This window comes from Canis aureus, chromosome 32 (genome assembly GCF_053574225.1).
Source record: "Canis aureus isolate CA01 chromosome 32, VMU_Caureus_v.1.0, whole genome shotgun sequence".
Classification (NCBI taxonomy): Eukaryota; Metazoa; Chordata; class Mammalia; order Carnivora; family Canidae; genus Canis; species Canis aureus.
The window spans coordinates 13,372,578-13,390,823 of NC_135642.1; the positions used below are offsets into that span (position 1 = coordinate 13,372,578).

The 18,246-nt window shown below is 41.4% G+C and overlaps 1 protein-coding gene across 2 annotated transcripts in view; it reads left to right on the top strand.

Annotated features, from left to right (window-relative positions):
- The first annotated feature begins 5,913 nt into the window (after positions 1–5,913).
- The window catches only part of MGA (MAX dimerization protein MGA), a 172,883-nt gene continuing 160,550 nt past the window's right edge, over positions 5,914–18,246 (top strand). The window contains exon 1 of one of the 2 annotated variants that reach the window (XM_077880715.1): positions 5,914–6,024. The gene's annotated coding sequence lies outside the window, so the exon portion shown is untranslated. Of the gene's footprint in view, positions 6,025–6,215; positions 6,316–18,246 lie in introns of those variants that run through there. The other variant, XM_077880714.1, reaches the window with a different exon arrangement.

Genomic DNA, 18,246 nt, shown 5'->3' on the forward strand with positions numbered 1-18,246 from the left:
TATATTACCATATAATCCAGCAATTCCACTTCTGAATATATACTTAAAAGAATTGAAAGTAGAATCTTGAAGAAATATTTGTACACCCCAATTCATAGCAGCATTCTTCAGAATAGTCAAAAGATAGAGCCCAAATGTTCATAGACAGGTGAATGAATAAGCAAAATATGGTATATACATACAATAGAATATTATTCAGCTTTAAAAAAGAAGGAAAATATGACACCTGTTACAACACAGATGAATCTTGAGGATATTACGGTACATGAAATAAGCCTAAGCCAGCCACAAAAAAACAAATCCTTTAAGTTTCTACTTAGACGAAGTATCTAGAGTAGTCAAATTCATAGAGATGGAAAGTAATAGGTGGATTCCAGGGGCTGGGGGAAGAGAGTAAAGGGGAGTTGTCATATAAAGATGTGGGGCTCAATCCTAGGACTCCAAGATCGTGACCTGAGCCAAAGTCAGATGCTTAACTTACTGAGCCACCTGGGCACCCTCTTTGCCCATTTCTTAATCAAGTTTTTATTGCTGTTGTTGAATTGTAAGAGTTCTTTGTTTTTTCTGGATATTAAATGTTTATTGGATATATGGTTTGCAGATATTTTTTCACTTGCTGTATTTTATGTGCCAGATACTTTTCAAGATGCTGAGAATAGAGACAAGGCTTCTACTCTTATCTTGGGTAGAGGCAGAAGGGAAATAATAAAGTGAATAAATAAGGTCCTTTGATAATGAGAAGTGGCATAAAGAAAATAAAATGAGGGGTGCCTGGCTGGCTTAGTTGGAAGAGCATGTGACCCTTGATCTCAGGGTTGTGAGTTCAAGCCCCATGTTAAGTGTATGGATTATAAATAAACTTAAAAAAAAAAAGAAAATAGGGTGATAAAATAGAGATGACCAGTGGGTGGATGCAGTCCTCTTTAAATAGGGTAGTCAGTTAAGACTTTTCTCTTAGAAAGTGACAATGGAGCTGATGAGAACCACTGAGAAGGATCCATGTACATGGATGGATCCCAGGCTGAGGGCACAACTAGGTGAAGACCATAAAGTACAGATGAGGGATCCCTGGGTGGCGCAGCGGTTTGGCGCCTGCCTTTGGCCCAGGGCGTGATCCTGGAGACCCAGGATCGAATCCCACATCGGGCTCCTGGTGCATGGAGCCTGCTTCTCCCTCTGCCTATGTCTCTGCCTCTCTCTCTCTCTGTGACTATCATAAATAAATAAAAATTAAAAAAAATTTAAAAAAAAGTACAGACGATAATAATGATTAAGAGTGCACAAACCACAAAAATTATAAGGAGGCAAGGGCCAGATCAGTTAGGTTCATAGGCCAAGGTAAACAATGTGAATTTTATCTTAAGTGTAATATGAAACATTGACCAGTTTCTTATCCTTTTCTTTCTTTCTTTCTTTTTTTTAGATTTTATTTTTATTTATTCATGAGAGGCACAGAGAGAGAGAGAGAGAGAGAGAGAGAGAAAGAGAGAGGCAGAGAAACAGCCAGAGGGAGAAGCAGGCTTGCCACAGGGAGTCCGATGTGGGACTTGATCCTGGGACTCCAGGATCATGCCCTGAGAGCCGAGGGCAAACGTTCAACCACTGAGCCACCCAGGAGTCCCATTTTGGCCAGTTTCAAAGAGAGGAGCCAGGGACATCTGGGTGGCTCAGTGGCTTAGGTCCTGATCTCAGGGTCCTGGGATTGAGTCCCGCCTCGGGCTCCCTGAAGGCAGTCTCTGTCTCCCTCTACCTATGTCTCTGCCTCTCTGTGTCTCTCATGAATAAATAAAAATAAAATAAAATAAAATAAAACTATGAAAGACAGGAGTCATAAGATCTCACTAATATTTTTAAACAATCACTTTATTTTATTTATTTATTTATTTATTTATTTATTTATTTATTTATTTTAAACAATCACTTTAAATTGTTGTTTAATCACTAGTAATTGTTGGCTGGTCTGTGAAGAATGATTATGTAGTAGGGGGAGATGAAAAGCAAGGTTCCAATGATTGATCTTTCTTCAGGCTCTTCTTTTCTACCACAATCAGGCAGTTGTTCCCCACATTTCTGTTTCTAAATTTATATCACATCGTGGTCATTGGCAATTGGAGTCTTCCTTAACAAAATGTACTTCTGGCAACTTCCTCCATTGTATATCAGTGTGTGCTAGGTTACATGTGCTAACAGACAATCTCAAATCCCAGTGTCTCAAAACAATATATGGTATTTCTTGTTCATACTATATATTCACTGTTGGCTCGCTGGGGATCTTTGCTCTGTGTCATCCATGTTATGGGACCAAGGCTGAGTAACCATCAATTATCGCGTTGCTAGTAGCTATGGCAAAAGGAAAGGGAAGTGGATAACTGGACATTGGTATTTATTTTATTATTATTATTTTACATTTTGTTTATTCATGAGAGACACACAGAGAAAGGCAGAGGGAGAAGCGGGCTCTCTGCAGGGAGCCCGATGCAGGACTTGATCCCAGGACCCTGGGACTGTGACCTGAGTCAAAGGCAGACCCTCGACCACTGAGCCACCTAGGTGCCCATGGATGTTGGTATATAAACCTTCTTTCTAGAAGTAATACATTTCATTTCCACTCACATCATTGCCAAATGAATAGTCACTCCTAAGGGAGCAAAAAAAAAAAAAAAAAAAAACAATTATATGATGTTCTAGGAAGTTGGGTGAACCAGAAATATTTGAGAATAGCATAAGTGTCTACAATTACTTCCAAGATCACTACTAATGCTCCTTAGCACTCAGTAAAATATGTCCAAAACTTCTAGACTTTGTAACTTCCTATATTGTATAGCTACATTTGTTTATATTAAAGAAATTATTTCACTCATTCTTACTAAGATATTCCCTGTGTAGGACACTATACACCTTTTAATGGTCTATTGTAAAACAATTAAAATGACACGTTTTGTATTCTGAAACCAACATTAACATGCTATTATCATTATAATGAAATCTGTATATTTGTAGGGTCTCATAAAAATAAGCATTGAACTAATGAGATGGTAAAAGAAATAGAAAGTAGGGTTTGAACTTAAAAGATGTTTTAGTGTTAGAAACAGCAGAACTAAAAAAAAAAAAAAAAAAAAAAGAAACAGCAGAACTTTGTGACCAGTTGAATGTAGAAAACAGGTAAGACGGAGCAGTGAAGGAAAATGATGGTTTCCTAGACTGGAAGACTTCTTGCAATGGTGGTGTAATTGCCTATATAAGGTAATGCAGTGGTAGCTGGTGTATGGAGTGAAGGATTGGAAAGTTAATTTGACTTTGGAAATATTAAATTTCAGATGTCTATGGGAAACTCTGCCTTAGCTAAATCCTCTTTTTGTTATAAATGTATGAAGATATTGGAAAATAAACCACTAGAAGGAGACTGGGAAGGGAGCATCTAAAACATTGTGTTACATAAGTGAAGAGTGAATTTTGAGGGTGTCTTACTCTGAGGTATTTAAATGTAAACAATTTTTAACCTACTTGAAGCAAAGGCACAGGTGCCCCCTTCACTCTATTTCTGTATCATCATTATTTTACTTCAAAAACGTCTACAGTTCAGTCAGTATCTTAACATGTTAAAAGAAATAAAAACTTGAAGGCAGGATAATGTAACAATATGCACCAACAGATGGTCAACAGTCACCAGAGAATCTAAAAAAGATCTTCAGTGTAAGAATCTGTTAGTGTGCCTATAGCACTGTCTAGGGGAGAAACAGAATAGTGGGGGAAAAAAAAGAATTCAAGAATATGCTGTGTTGGATAGAATACAGGATGCTGGTTAAAATACCACCTTTACCACTAACTAGTACTTGTGTTTACAGAATGCCTCCTAAGCATCAGGGACTGCGACAGGTGTTTTAAATATTTTTATCTCAGAATCATCAAGACAATCCAAGAGTAGGATTGGCTCCAATTTGCAGTTAAAGGAACTGAGGCTCAGAAAGTTAAAAAACCTGTTCAAGGTCAAAGTACAGTAAATGAGAGAACTGCAGGTTCACTCAGATGGGTATGACTTCAAGGACACAGCTCTTTTCACCTATAGCCAATAGACCCCAAACCTAGTTGTGCATCACAATCACTTGGAGAACATTTTTATCTTTTAAGATTGTATTTATTTATTCATGAGAGACAGAGAGGCAGAGGCATAGGCAGAGGAAGAAGCAGGCTCCTTGCGGGGAGCCCAATGTGGGACTTGGTCCCAGGACCTGGGATCACAACCCCAGCCAAAGGCAGATGCTTAACCACTGAGCCACCCAGGTGCCCCTGGAGAACATGTTAAAATACATTTCCCAGTTTCCCACTCAATATTGTTTCAGGAGATGGTAATATTAGAATAGTACTTTGTTCTCACGGTTGTTGCTAGGTTTATTTATTTATTTTTTATTTATTTATGATAGTCACACACACACACACACACACAGAGGCAGAGACATAGGGAGAGGGAGAAGCAGGCTCCATGCACCAGGAGCCCGACGTGGGATTCGATCCTGGGTCTCCAGGATCGCGCCCTGGGCCAAAGGCAGGCGCTAAACCGCGGCGCCACCCAGGGATCCCATGTTGCTAGGTTTAAATGTAATCAATCATATTGGAGTGTTTTATAAACTTCGAGTTTAACATAGTTATGCTTATGATTGAAAGGTTTTATTTTTTAAAGATTTTATTTATTCATGAGAGAGAGAGAGAGAGAGAGAGAGGCAGAAGCAGGCTCCATGCAGGGAGTCCGATGCGGGACTCGATCCCAGGACCCCAGGACTGCGCCCCAGGCGGAAGGCAGGTGCTAAACCGCTGAGCCATCCAGGGATCCCCGAAAGGTTTTTTTAAAAAGTAATCTCTACACCCAACATGGGGCTCGAATTTATAACCCTGAGATCAGGAGTTATATGCTCTACCTACTGAACCCGTCAGAGGTCCCTGAGTGGTCTTATTAAATGTGACCATCAAATTATCTTTCTTTTGTTTTTCTAGTCAGAAAACAATTTTCTGATTATTAATTAGGCTTAATGAGTATTTTAAAACCAGGAAAGTGCGCCCAAAACTATGTGTTCGGCTCAGTAACCACATTATGAATTAATACATTTAGTTTCTAGTTTATAAATCAGCACTCCTGTGAGTCTGACCACCACTAGTCAAATTCCCCAAGCTTAATCGTCCTTTTGTTAACTGAAAAAATAGCTTTGAAGTCAGAATAGCTGAGGAATGGAGTTCAAAGCAAAAAGAGATATGAATTATTCTAATTGGTGGCTTCAGGAGAGCAAAATATGAGGGTTTGGCCTGGAGGTCGATCTATGAATACTACAAAATTAACTCATTCTGACCTAAGACCACCTTTTCTCAGCGTTAGCAGATAGGTGTTTTTTCTCGGTTCTAATATACCATACCTAGGGCAAGTTGAACCAGAAAATGTAATAGAGCCACATCTTTGTACCCTTTAAAATGCCTCCTGCTTCTTCCACCCCCCCCCCCCTTTCCCCAACAATAGCCGTGAGGTTACCATAAAAAGTCTGGTCTTCTAAGAGAAACGCCGAGTATTATTTCCACTTCCTAGTGGGGTTTGTAGTTAAGCCGTATTTAAATTAGTACTCTTTCCCACTAACCATGAAAGGCTAATAGTTTCATTGTAGGCAAATGCTCTTGCTATTTTTCTGCAATGTTCACAAAGGCACTCAGCAGGCTCTGAATGCACGCTCCACGAAGAAAGGTTGAGCGGTTTCCCCAAGACCACACGGAGTAACAAGTGGGGGAAGGGGCACTCAAAGTGCCAGTTACACCCAGTCACACTCCCATAATTATTCAAACCGCCTCATTCCCAGCCCAAGAACCGGGCTTTCAAGGGGACATGAAAGGAACACCCCGGAGGTGAGAGCCAGGAAACCGGGAGAGGTGCTTTTCCCGGCATGCTCTGCAGCCCACTGAGGGGCGCCAGACGTATCCCGGCGTGCATCGGGGAGCGCCCAAGGGCGATGGTTCCCGGCTCCCGGAGAGGCACGCGAAGTTAAACCGGTAGGTGTGAGCTTCCTTAGTTTTGAGACCCGGCTTTCTCGTTTCCCCTTTAGGAATGTAACCCTAAGGAGGCAAAAAAGGAGGTCCTCTAACTACCCTCCCTTTCCGCGTGCGAACGACTTTCGGCGCCGCTTCGAGCACGGTGCCAGGTGATTAGCGGTTAGGGGCGGGCCTGAGCTGAACACGTGACCAAAGCTGGCAGCCAATGACTAGCCGGGTGGTCCGGCAGCGCGAGGATTCCGGGAAGGTGAGCCGAGCGGTGCGTGGGCCCGTTCCGGTCGGCCTTGGCAGGTACGCGCAGGCGCCTTGGTTGCCATGCGCCCCGTTAGTCCCCACGCGCCCCGTGGCTTGTACTTGGCGCGAGGTGTTAAGAGTATGTTTGGGTGTTTTTTTTGGGGGGGAAGGGGGAATGGGGGGGCAGCGGCGTCACGTGGACGCCACAGCCAATCGCAGGCTGAGGCGCACCCACAGCTTTCCCCGGCGCCCCGGGGTGCGACGTGTTCAGTGAGGTTCGGCTCAGCCGTCACGGTGTGAGCGCTCTTTCGAAGCGCGTGTGCGGCCTGTAAAATCTGGCCACGGGTTTTCGTGGCGTCCTGCCCTGCCGTGAGCACGGACGACAAGTTCTCGGCAAAATGGCTGCTGGAAAGAGTCGCCTAGCAGGGGGAGCGCTGGGGCCGCGTGAAGGTCACATGACGAGGTTGGCAGCGCGTGCTGCTGGCGCGGGGAAGGGGGAGGACGGCAGGCAGAGGCGTGGCCAGTCACGTGCCGTCTACTGCGCCGACCTGTGGTTTTCTCTAGTGTCCTTGCTGCGGCGTGATCCCTCTGCTTTTGCTCCTCCCACCTCGAAGCGTGGCAGTCGTCGGCGAGAGGCTGTGTGATGTGGTGTAATGAGCTGTGGTCTGGGAATTAGAGGACCTGGGGTCTAGGCCCTTGGCTACTTTTGTAATGAGCAGGCCCTGTTGCCGCTCCTGGCCTCCATTTTCTCATTTGTGTTAGTTCTGTGGAAGATTTTTTTAAGGCTTCTTTATGGCAGGTGACCTCTACCTAATCCCAATGTCATGCAGATAACAAAAGAATAAAGAATGAAGTGAGACCATTCCGTTTCTCCACAAGAAAAAAAAAACAAAAAACAAAAACCCACACTGTATCTCCCCATCATTAGCGATGTGGGAAACCTGGAGGTAATTTCTTAAAATCTGGGCATGTCTGTCCATATTTATCGATTGCGTTTATACTCTGTGCTTTCTCCCTCTGTCATTTGAAAAGTATACTTTTAGAGGGCTAGGCTCTATGTGTTTCCTGGAAAAAAAAAATCAAGAAATTAGTACAGTCTATTAACTGTGGAGCTAGGAGAACAAGTAATTAGAAGAGACTTGCTGATGCTTGGTAAGGCTAGGACTAAAAGTTCCTAGAAGTTGTCTTCTCCACTGGGTGGGCCAGTATTTGTAAAATTTTTGAGGTTTCCTTGCCACCAATCTTTGATGTTTTTCATAGGTTTCTGTTCCCAGCTCCAACACTTCATTTTGTCAAGGGTTAGGACTTTAGTGAAATGAGCAGGCATTAATTATGTATTTTTCCTATCACTGCTTACGTTTTGTGCTTCCCTTTGATTTATCTTAAAGGGCCTTTGAATTTTGTGGGTGCACATTTTTTGAGTAAGCATTATAACAAGTTACCACTTCTGAACAATTATGATAGTTAAAATCTTTCTAGGTTAATATTTTACATGTCTTAATTCATTTAGTTTTGTTAAGCCTTTGAGGTAAGTATTATTACTTTTCTTTTACCAACAAAGAAAATAGAGACAGGTTAAGTAACTTGCATTAGCTTGTGTGGCTGATCATTTCACAGAATTCCAACCATAACACATTTTGAAAATTTGACAGAATGATCCCATAGTTCATTTGGAAGAATGAATCTGTAATGTAAGAAAACTTTTGAAAGAGTAGAGTATGTGTGTGTGGGGACTTGCATTAGTGAGTATACAAGTAAAACTATGATAAAATAATGAGTAGTAACTTTGGAATAGACAGCAGTGGTACAAAACAGTAAATTTAGAAGTATATAAAGCTATTTAGCATTATAAAGGTGGAATTTCACATTATTGGAGAGAGAATTTCAAAATTGTGTTGGAACAACTGGCTAACCATTTGAAAAATAATAATAAAATGGAGTCCTGGGATCCCTGGGTGGCGCAGCGGTTTGGCGCCTGCCTTTGGCCCAGGGCGCGATCCTGGAGACCCGGGATCAAATCCCACGTCGGGCTCCCGGTGCATGGAGCCTGCTTCTCCCTCTGCCTGTGTCTCTGTGCCTCTCTCTCTCTCTGTGACTATCATAAATAAATAAAAATTAAAAAAAAAATAAATAAAATGGAGTCCTACCTTAAAATGTAAGTAAAATAAAATCTAAATAAATAGTTAAATATAAATGTGAAGTCAGTGGGTGCCTGGCTGGATCATTTGGTAGGGCATGCAACTCTTGATTCGAACCCCACGTTGGGTGTAGAGGTTACTCAAAATAAAATCTTTATTTTTTATTTATTTTATTTAAAAAATATTTTATTTATTCATGAGAGAGAGAGAGACAGAGAGAGAGAGAGAGAGAGAGGCAGAGACACAGGCAGAGGGAAAAGCAGGCTCCATGCAGGGAGCCTGATGTGGGACTTGATCCTGCGACTCCAGGATCACGCCCTGGGCTGAAGGCGGGTGCCAAAACGCTGGGCCACCCAGGGATCCCCAAAAATAAAATCTGTAAAAAAAAAAAAAAAAAATGAAGTCAGAAAATAGCTACTTTAAAAAATTGGGTAAATATTTTTCCTGTCTTGAAATGGGATGAGCTGTTCTAAGCATGATTGTAAAGGCAGAATCCATAAAGGCAGATGTTGTTTGAAAAATTGCATAAAATAACCTTGTAGTTGGCAAAAACATCATTAAAAGAGATTTATTTGCTAAGTATTTAACATATTTGTTGAGTGCTTACTATGTGCCAGGCAGTTTTTCAGGTGTAGGGTATCCAGTGATGAGCAATGCCAGCAATGCCAATGAGCAATGTGGAGGGAAAAAATCTGCACCATGTGTTGGATTTATAAGTTTAATGACTTTAATATCTAGTAGATGGGCAAAAGATATAGATAGGTAGATCACATACATAAAGAAATAGAAATAACCAATAAAGCACTTACAAGTAACAAAGTAACACAAAACAACTTTTTCCCCCCAGTTGGGCAGATTTTCATATACATAATAAGTGTTAATATTGTATTGTCACAGGAGTGAGGAAATTGGCACACTCATACACTGTTGTTAGGATATAGTAACATGTGAACATCTATTTTGAAGGATATTTTGGCTGTACTTATTGAAAGCATTCCAACCTGTATGCTGGACTCCGCAGCTTTTCTTCTTGGTTAAGGCACTAATTTGTAAGTTCCTAAAGATGTTTAAGAGTTGTTTTTGTAGTATTTTTTATAATAGCTAAGACTTGAGGGGTACCTGGGGGTTCAGTCCTGTAAGTGTATGCCTTCAGCTCAGGTCACGATCCCAGGGTCTTGAGGTCAAGCCCCACACTGAGCTCCCTGCTCAGCACGGAGTTTGCCTCTCCTCCGTCTGCCTCTCCCTCAGCTCATGCTCTCTAAGTAAATAAATAAAATCTTAAAAATAATAGCTAAAACTTGGAAACATTTACATGTTAAGTAATAGATGGTTGGTTAAATAAATATGGTACTTTTATAGAGGAAGGGTAATACCTTGTAGCCAGTAGACATAGATTTCTAATTACTTGGAAAGCATGTCAAGCAAAATGTGTAGGAAGATTGCATTTTTGTAGGAGTGTACCTATATGTGTCTAAAAGTCTAAAATTTACATAAAAGTTTAAAATGGTATACATCAGATGTAAACTAATGGTGATTTTGAGTGGTAGAGTTTTTTTTTTTTTTTTTAAGATTTTATTTATTTATTCATGAGAGGTACACAGAGAGGCAGAAACATAGGCAGAGGGAGAGAAGCAGGCTCCATGCAGGGAGCCCAATGTGGGACTCGATCCCAGGTCTGCAGGATCACGCCCTGGGCTGAAGGCAGATGCTTTAACCGCCGAGCCACCCGAGCCACCCAGGTGTCCCAAGGTTTTGGATGAATTTAATTAAAAAACAAACATTTAAAAAATATTTTATTTATTTATTTGACAGTAAGAGTAGCGTCAGGCAGAGGGAGAAGCAAGGAGTCTGATGTGGGGCTCAATCCTAGGACGCTGGGGTCATGACCTGAACTGAAGGCAAATTCTTTTTTTTTTTTTTTTTAAATGTTTATTTATTTATGATAGTCACAGAGAGAGAAAGAGAGAGAGGCAGAGACACAGGCAGAGGGAGAAGCAGGCTCCATGCAGGGAGCCTGATGTGGGATTCGATCCCGGGTCTCCAGGATCGCGCCCTGGGCCAAAGGCAGGCGCCAAACTGCTGCGCCACCCGGGGATCCCTGTTTTGTTTTAAATGTACTAATGCTTTATTTTATTTTTTAAAAGTTTTTAAACTTTCGCCCTGGGCCGAAGGCAGGCGCTAAACCATTGGGGCACCCAGGGATTCCCCGCTCCCCCCGCCAAAAAAAACTAAACTTTTTTAGATTTATTTATTTATTTATTTATTCATTCATTCATTCATAGACACACAGAGAGGCAGAGACACAGGCAGAGAGAGAGGGAGAAGTAGGCTCCATGCAGGGAGCCCGATGTTGGACTTGATCCCGGGTCTCCAGGATCACACCCCAGGCTGCAGGCGGCGCCAAACCGCTGTGCCACCGGGGCTGCCCTTTAAAACATTTTTAAATTAAAAAAAAAAGGAGTTTATTCATTTATTTATTTATGAGAAACAGAGAAAGAGGCAAAGACACAGGCAGAGAGAGAAGCAGGCTCTTGGCAGGAGCCTGATGTGGGACTCTATCCCGGGACTCTTTGATCATGCTCTGAGTTAAAGGCAGATGCTCAACTGCTGAGTTACCCAGGCATCCCAATTTTTAAAAAGTTTTGTTTTAATTACAGTTAGTTGGGGTACCTGGCTGGCTCATATGATTCTTGATCTTGGGTTGTGAGTTTGAGCCCCACACCGGAAGTAGAGATTACTTAAAACCTTAGGGGTACTTGGGTGGCTTGGTTTGTTAAGGGGCTGCTTTCAGCTTGGGTCATGATCTCAGGGTCCTGGGGTAGAGCCTGAAATCAAGGCCTACGTTGGGCTCCCTGCTTGGTGGGGAGTCTGCTTCTCCATTTCTTTCCCCCACCCCAGGCTCTCTCTCAAAAAAATAAGTAAAATCTTAAATATTAGTTTCAAGTGTATAATATAATGATTTAATACTTCCATACATCACCCGGAGCTCATTACAACAAATGCACTTTTTTTTTTTAAACAAGTGGATTCCTTAATCCCCATAACCTATTCCCATCCCCCTACCTACCTTCCATATCCCTCAGGTTTTTCTTTATAGTTGAGTTTGTTTCTTGGTTTGTCCCCCCCCTTTTTTTTGCCCCTTTTCTTATTAAAAAAAGTATTACTATTTTTTAAAGATTCTATTTATTTATTCGTGAGAGACAGAGAGAGAGGCAGAGACACAGGCAGAGGGAGAAGCAGGCTCCATGCAGGGAGTCCAGTGTGGGACTCGATCCCGGGACTCCAGGATCATGCCCTGGGCCGAAGGCAGGCGCTAAACCATTGGGCCACCCAGGGATTCCCCCCCGCCAAAAAAAAAAAAAAAAAAAAAAAATTACGTAAGTACTCTCTATATCCAGTGTGGGGTTCGAACTCACAACTCTGGGATGAAGAATAGCATGTTCCGGGATCCCTGGGTGGCGCAGCGGGTTGGCGCCTGCCTTTGGCCCAGGGCGCGATCCTGGAGACCCGGGATCGAATCCCACGTCGGGCTCCCGGTGCATGGAGCCTGCCTCTCTCTCTGCCTGTGTCTCTGCCTCTCTCTCTCTCTCTCTCTGTGAGACTATCATAAATAAATAAAAATTTAAAAAAATTAAAAAAAAAAAAAAAGAATAGCATGTTCCACAGACTGAGCCAGCCAGGTGCTCCTCATTTGTGGTTTCTTAAATTCCACATATGAGTGAAATCATATGGTATTTGTCTTTCTCTGGCTTATTCCACTTAGTATTCTACTCCCTAGCTCTATCCATGTTGTTGCAAATGGCAGGATTTCATTCTTTTTTTTTTATGACAAATATTCTGTTGTGTATACCACATGTTCTTTATCCACTCATCAATTGATGAACTCTTGGGCTATTTCCATGATTTGGCTATTGTAGATAATGCTGCTATACTAATGCTCTATTAATGGATAAAATTCCAGGGAAGAAGGTATGAGGGGGGAAAAGGAAGTTAGGTCAGGAAAAAGTAAAAACAAACAAGGGATGTATTATCAGGATGGCTGTAGCTTCATTGCAAACAAAGCTGGTTGCTTGATCTTCCGAGGTATCTCCAGAGAGTTCATATGAAGCTTTGCCTTTCAGAACTGTTATATAGCCACAATACTTTTGATAATTATGTCCCCTTGGGATCTTCTTGGTTATAATAGTTTCTCAGACTCTTTTTTAGCATATGAAAATTTATTACTGTCGAATTTTCACCATCAAAACTTACTATCTTGGGCTTTCCTTCTTGCCCTTATTTAAGGCCAAAAGGGAGATGTTGGCTACTTTGAACAACCTTGAAGTGAACTCCAGGAATGTCACTGACAGTGTGATTTTTTTTTTAAGATTTATTTTATTTATTCATGATAGAGAGAGAGAGAGAGAGAGAGAGAGAGAGAGGCAAAGGCACAGGCAGAGGGAGAAGCAGGCTCCATGCAGGGAGCCTGATGTGGGACTCAATCCAGGTCTCCAGGATCACACCTTGGGCTGCAGGCGGCGCTAAACCACTGTGCCACCAGAGCTGCCCTGACAGTGTGATCTTTACAACTAAATTCAACAACGAGAATCTCATCATTTTCCTCCAGACAACCATCATTGAATACAAAGATTGATTTTTTTTTTTTTTCTGCCATTCTTGATCAGCTGGACTCTGACACACTTCCTGATGGCATAATTTAGCTGTTTGGCTTCAACTGCTACTTTTTCCAGCAAAATTCCCTTGCATGGCAAACGCCTCCAAAAAGGTTGGCCTTCAGGACTGTGCCCAAATGAGCTTGCTTTGGTTTGCTTTGCTTTCTTTCTTTTTTTTTTTTTTTTGAAGATTTTATTTATGTGAGGGACAGAGAGATCATGATTTTATTTATCATGAATAAATAAAATCTTAAAAAAATTAATAAGCTCTATTGAATGCCAGGTATCATACCTAGGTCTAGGGATTGAACAGTGAATAAGACAAAGTCCCTGCTCTCATGGAATTTATACTTTGGTAAACATACAATAAACTAATAATATGATTTCCGGTATCATCACAGTGCTGTGAAGAAAACAATATAAGAGGATAGTGAGTGATGATGGTGGGTTTGATGGCTCTTTTAGGATTTTATTTATTCGTGAGAGAAACAGAAAGAGGCAGAGACACAGGCAGAGGGAGAAGCAGACTCCATGCAGGGAGCCCAGTGTGGGACCTGATCTCAGTACTCCAGGATCACGCTCTGAGTCAAAGGCAGACGTGCTCAACTGTTAAGCCACCCAGGCGTTCCATGGTGATTGTTTTAGGTAGATTGTCAGGTAAGGCTTCTCTGAGGTAGCCCTTGAGCATAAAGAGATATGAATGATAAAGGGCATGCTATGCCAATGTGGAGCATTTCAAGTGGTGAGAGAGAGTACTAATGCAAAGACTCTGGGGTGAGAATCAGTTTGCAATTTTCAAGGACATGTAAAAAAGATAACATGCTATATAGTTTGGAGATTGCTGGGGTGATAATTGGAAGTGGTAGTGGTGGGATACAATGTTAGGAAATGATACTGGGTAGTTTGTAATGTCAGATGGTAGAGTCTGGTAGACGAGAAGTGCTTTGGATTTTATTCTAAGTGTGATGGGATTCATTGGACAGTTTTTTATTTTTATTTATTTATTTATTTAAAAAAATTTTTAAAGATTATTTATTTATTCAGAGAGAGAGAGAGAGAGGCAGAGACACAGGCAGAGGGAGAAGTAGGTATCATACAGAGAGCCTGACGTGGGACTCGATCCAGGTCTCCAGGATCATGCCCTGGGCTGCAGGCGGCGCTAAACTGCTGCGCCACCGGGGCTGCCCTGGACAGTTTTTTAAATGAAGAAAAATGATAGTCAAATTTATGTTTTATTTTTTAGTTTAAAAATTTTTTAAAAAGATTTTATTTATTCATGAGAGACAGAGAGAAGCAGAGACATAGGCAGAGAGAGAAGCAGGCTCCCTTCGGGAAACCTGATGTGGTACTCAATCCCAGGATCCCAGGTTCAGGACCTGAGCCAAAGGCAGATGCTCAACCACTGAGCCACCCAGGTGCCCCAAATTTTTGTTTTTAAAAAGATAACTCTTGGAGAGACAAGAGGGACTGTAGGAAACCACTTAGAAGTCAGTGGAATGGTAAGCAGAAGTATGCTTCTGGGAGTATCTGGGAGGCAGTGATAGAGGCAATGAGAAGGGATCCAATTCAGGGTATATTTTGACGGTAGAACCAATAGAGTTTGCTGGTAGTTTAGTTAGAGAGAAAGAGGGAATCACAGATGTAACAAGGTTTTTTTTTTTTTTTTTTTTTAAATCTTTTTTTTTTTTTAATATATTTTTTAAATTTTTTATTTATTTATGATAGCCACAGAGAGAGAGAGAGAGGCGCAGAGACACAGGCAGAGGGAGAAGCAGGCTCCATGCACCGGGAGCCCGACGTGGGATTCGATCCCGGGTCTCCAGGATCGCGCCCTGGGCCAAAGGCAGGCGCCAAACCGCTGCGCCACCCAGGGATCCCTGTAACAAGGTTTTTAGCTAGAGAAACTGGTGCCACATACAGAGATAGAGACTGGAAGGAACTGGTTTGGGATTTAAAATGAAGAGTTTATTTTTTTAACTTACCTTAAAGATTTATTTATTTATTTTTAGAGAGTGGAGGAGGGGCAGAGGGAGAGAATCTCAAGCCAACTCTCCACTTAGTGTATGGTGAGGGGCTTGGGCCTCCATCTCAATGACCCTAAGATCATGACCTGAACTGAAATCAAGAGTCAGATGCTTAACTTTAACGCTGAGCCAACCGGGCACCCCTAAAATGAAGAGTTTTATTGGATATTGTTGAGTTTAAGATACAAGTAGATATCTAGGAATAATCATTGAGTAAGCAGTTGACTGTGTAAGTCTGGAGTTCAGAGTCAGGGCTGTGAATATACATCTGGGATATCATCAACACATAGTGTTTTAAAAACACAAGTCTGGTAAGATCAGGCAGGAAGTAAAGAGGGTCAGTGACTGAGCCCTGAGACTCAGGTGAAGGCATGGACAGATTATACTTAGATATCTTTTTGTATCTGCATCAGTGCAGTATTTACAGAGCTACGTGTATATGTTGTAATATCAAATCATGCCTTTGTGATAATTTTAATATGACCTAGGCTCTTTCTGAACTGATTCTTCAGGTTTTTGTCACTGCCTGCCTCAAGATTTCTGCTGTGTCCATTACCTGGGGACATAAATTCCAACTTTCATAGCTTTCATACCAGACCCATCATTGTCTTAACTCTACCCTACCTCTTTCTCCTCTGTCATGCCCAACATGTGCTGCTTGTGTATAACTCTGCATTTGCCAGGAATACTTTCTCCCCCTCTCCTTGCTCTTTGCCTCAAACTCCTACTCAAGTCTTCAGTGTCCAGCTTAGATTTGGTATGTAATTTCCCCAAATTTCCACAGATAGGAGTTGGCTCCTCACTGCATGGTACTTCCTCAGCTCTGTTGGTAGTACTTTAATTTATAGCAGAATACAAAATCAGTTGATATTTTGACTTTTTTATGCATTTGTTTCTCTAGTACTAAGCACGTATAGATGTTCAATCATAATGCTTTGAAAAAGTTTAGATGTTTTATTTTGGCAGAGTAGATAATTACAACTAGATCTTTTTGTTGTTGTTGTTTTGTTTTGTTTTTATTTATGATAGTCACAGAGAGAGAGAGAGAGAGAGGCAGAGACACAGGCAGAGGGAGAAGCAGGCTCCATGCACCGGGAGCCCGACGTGGGATTCGATCCTGGGACTCCAGGATCGCGCCCTGGCCAAAGGCAGGTGCCAAACCGCTGCGCCACCCAGGGATCCCACAACTAGATCTTATAATACACAGTCATATGAATTGTTAGCCGAGATTTTTAGGATTTTTTTTTTAATAGTGAATTTTTCTTTTCAGTGATTTTCATTGTGATAGAATTTAGTACAAAGTTTAATGAAATGATGTCAGTTAGGGGTCTTAGTTCAAAGACATTTTAGGAATGTTTTAATCTCTAGGGCTGAATACTCATTTCTTTGGAGGCAAGCTATTATAAGATTCTTCCTTCACTTGCCTACTTTTCCACCCACCTTCTCAGTAGTCAGGAATTCTATTTTAACATTAGATGTGTACTTTGAGCTCTTTGCTGGAGAAGAAACCTAATGTAATAAATCTAGTAGAATCAGCAGTATTCGCCCCAGGAATGTTCTTTGAACTGTTGGGTAGAGGGAGGCTTAATGATGTGAATTGTAGGTTGAGGGTTTCAGTCTGTGAGCTCAAAGTAGGGTTTATTATTTTGTCATTCAATCGTAAGCATGTATTGAGTACCTACCATATATGGGCACTGTATGAGGTGCTGTGGGGGGACATACAAAGGAATAAAAGACATGGTTCTTTGCACACGAATCTCAGACAATTTAGTGGAAGAACTGAAACAGAACTTAAAAAAATTTAATCTTAACAGGTAGTGTATCATTAAGTGCAAAGTACTGTGTGGTATAAATCAAGGACTTTGCATTTCTTTAAACACATAATTCTATTCTCAGGGTTATATGAAGTCTTATCTTGCATCAGTTTTCAACATTTTTTAAAAAGATTTTATTTATTGGGATCCCTGGATGGCTCAGCGGTTTGGTGCCTGCCTTTGGCCCAGGGCATGATCCTGGAGACCCGGGATTGAGTCCCACATAGGGCTCCCTGGGTAGAGCCTGCTTCTCCCTCTGCCTGTGTCTCTGCCTTTCTCTCTGTGTGTTTCTCATGAATAAATAAATAAAATCTTTATTTTTTTAAAGGTTTTATTTATTCATGAGAGACAGAGAGACACAGGCAGAGGGAGAAGCAGGCTCCATGCAGGGAGCCCAACGTGGGACTTGATCCCAGGTCTCCAGGGTCACATCCTGGGCTGAAGGCGGCGCTAAACCGCTGAGCCACCCTGGCTGCCCAATTTTCAACATTTTGACTTGATTTTCAACCTCTGTGTTTTCTCCTATCTTTTAACATTTTTAGTTTCATTAAGATATGATTTGGCTATTTGATAGATGTGATGAAAGCCGTATGTAGGAAGTGAGTGCCCTGCCAACACTTGGGTTCAAACATTTTATTCTTCCATGTTTATGAAGCAAATATGTAATTTGAAAAGGTAGTATGTCATTTATCCTTTGCAAGTGTGACAGAGGGATACTTTCATAGTTTTGCTATGTCTGGGTTTTCCTAGACATTTCTACTTAAGGGTAGGGGAGAAGAGTTACAGAACATACAAAACAAATGTGTACATATGAATGAGTTTAAAAATACTGAATTTTGTATTTGGTTTATAAAAGCAGCTTTATAATTCAGATTTGAGGATTTGAAAAATATGGATAAGCACAAAGAAGAAGATAAAAGTTTTTTTAAGGTTTTATTTTATTTTTAAAGATTTTGTTTATTTATTTAAGAGATAGCAAGAGAGAGAACAAGCAGGGGGCAGAGGGGCTGGGAGAGGGAGAAGCAGGCTCCCCACTGGACAGGGGGCCTGATGTGGGACTTGATCTCAGGACTCTGGGATCATGACCTGAGCCGAAGGCAGGTACTTAACCATCTGAACCACCCAAGATCCCCTTAAGATTTATTTTATTTTATTTTATTTTATTTTATTTTATTTTATTTTATTTTATTATTTTGTTTTATTTTATTTTTATTTTCATTTTCATTTTTATTTTTTATGATTTTTATTTATTCATGAGAGAGACACAGAGAGGCAGAGAGAGGCAGAGATACAGGCAGAGGGGGAAACAGGCTCCATGCAGGAAGCCCGATGCAGGACTCAATCCTGGGTCTCCAGGATC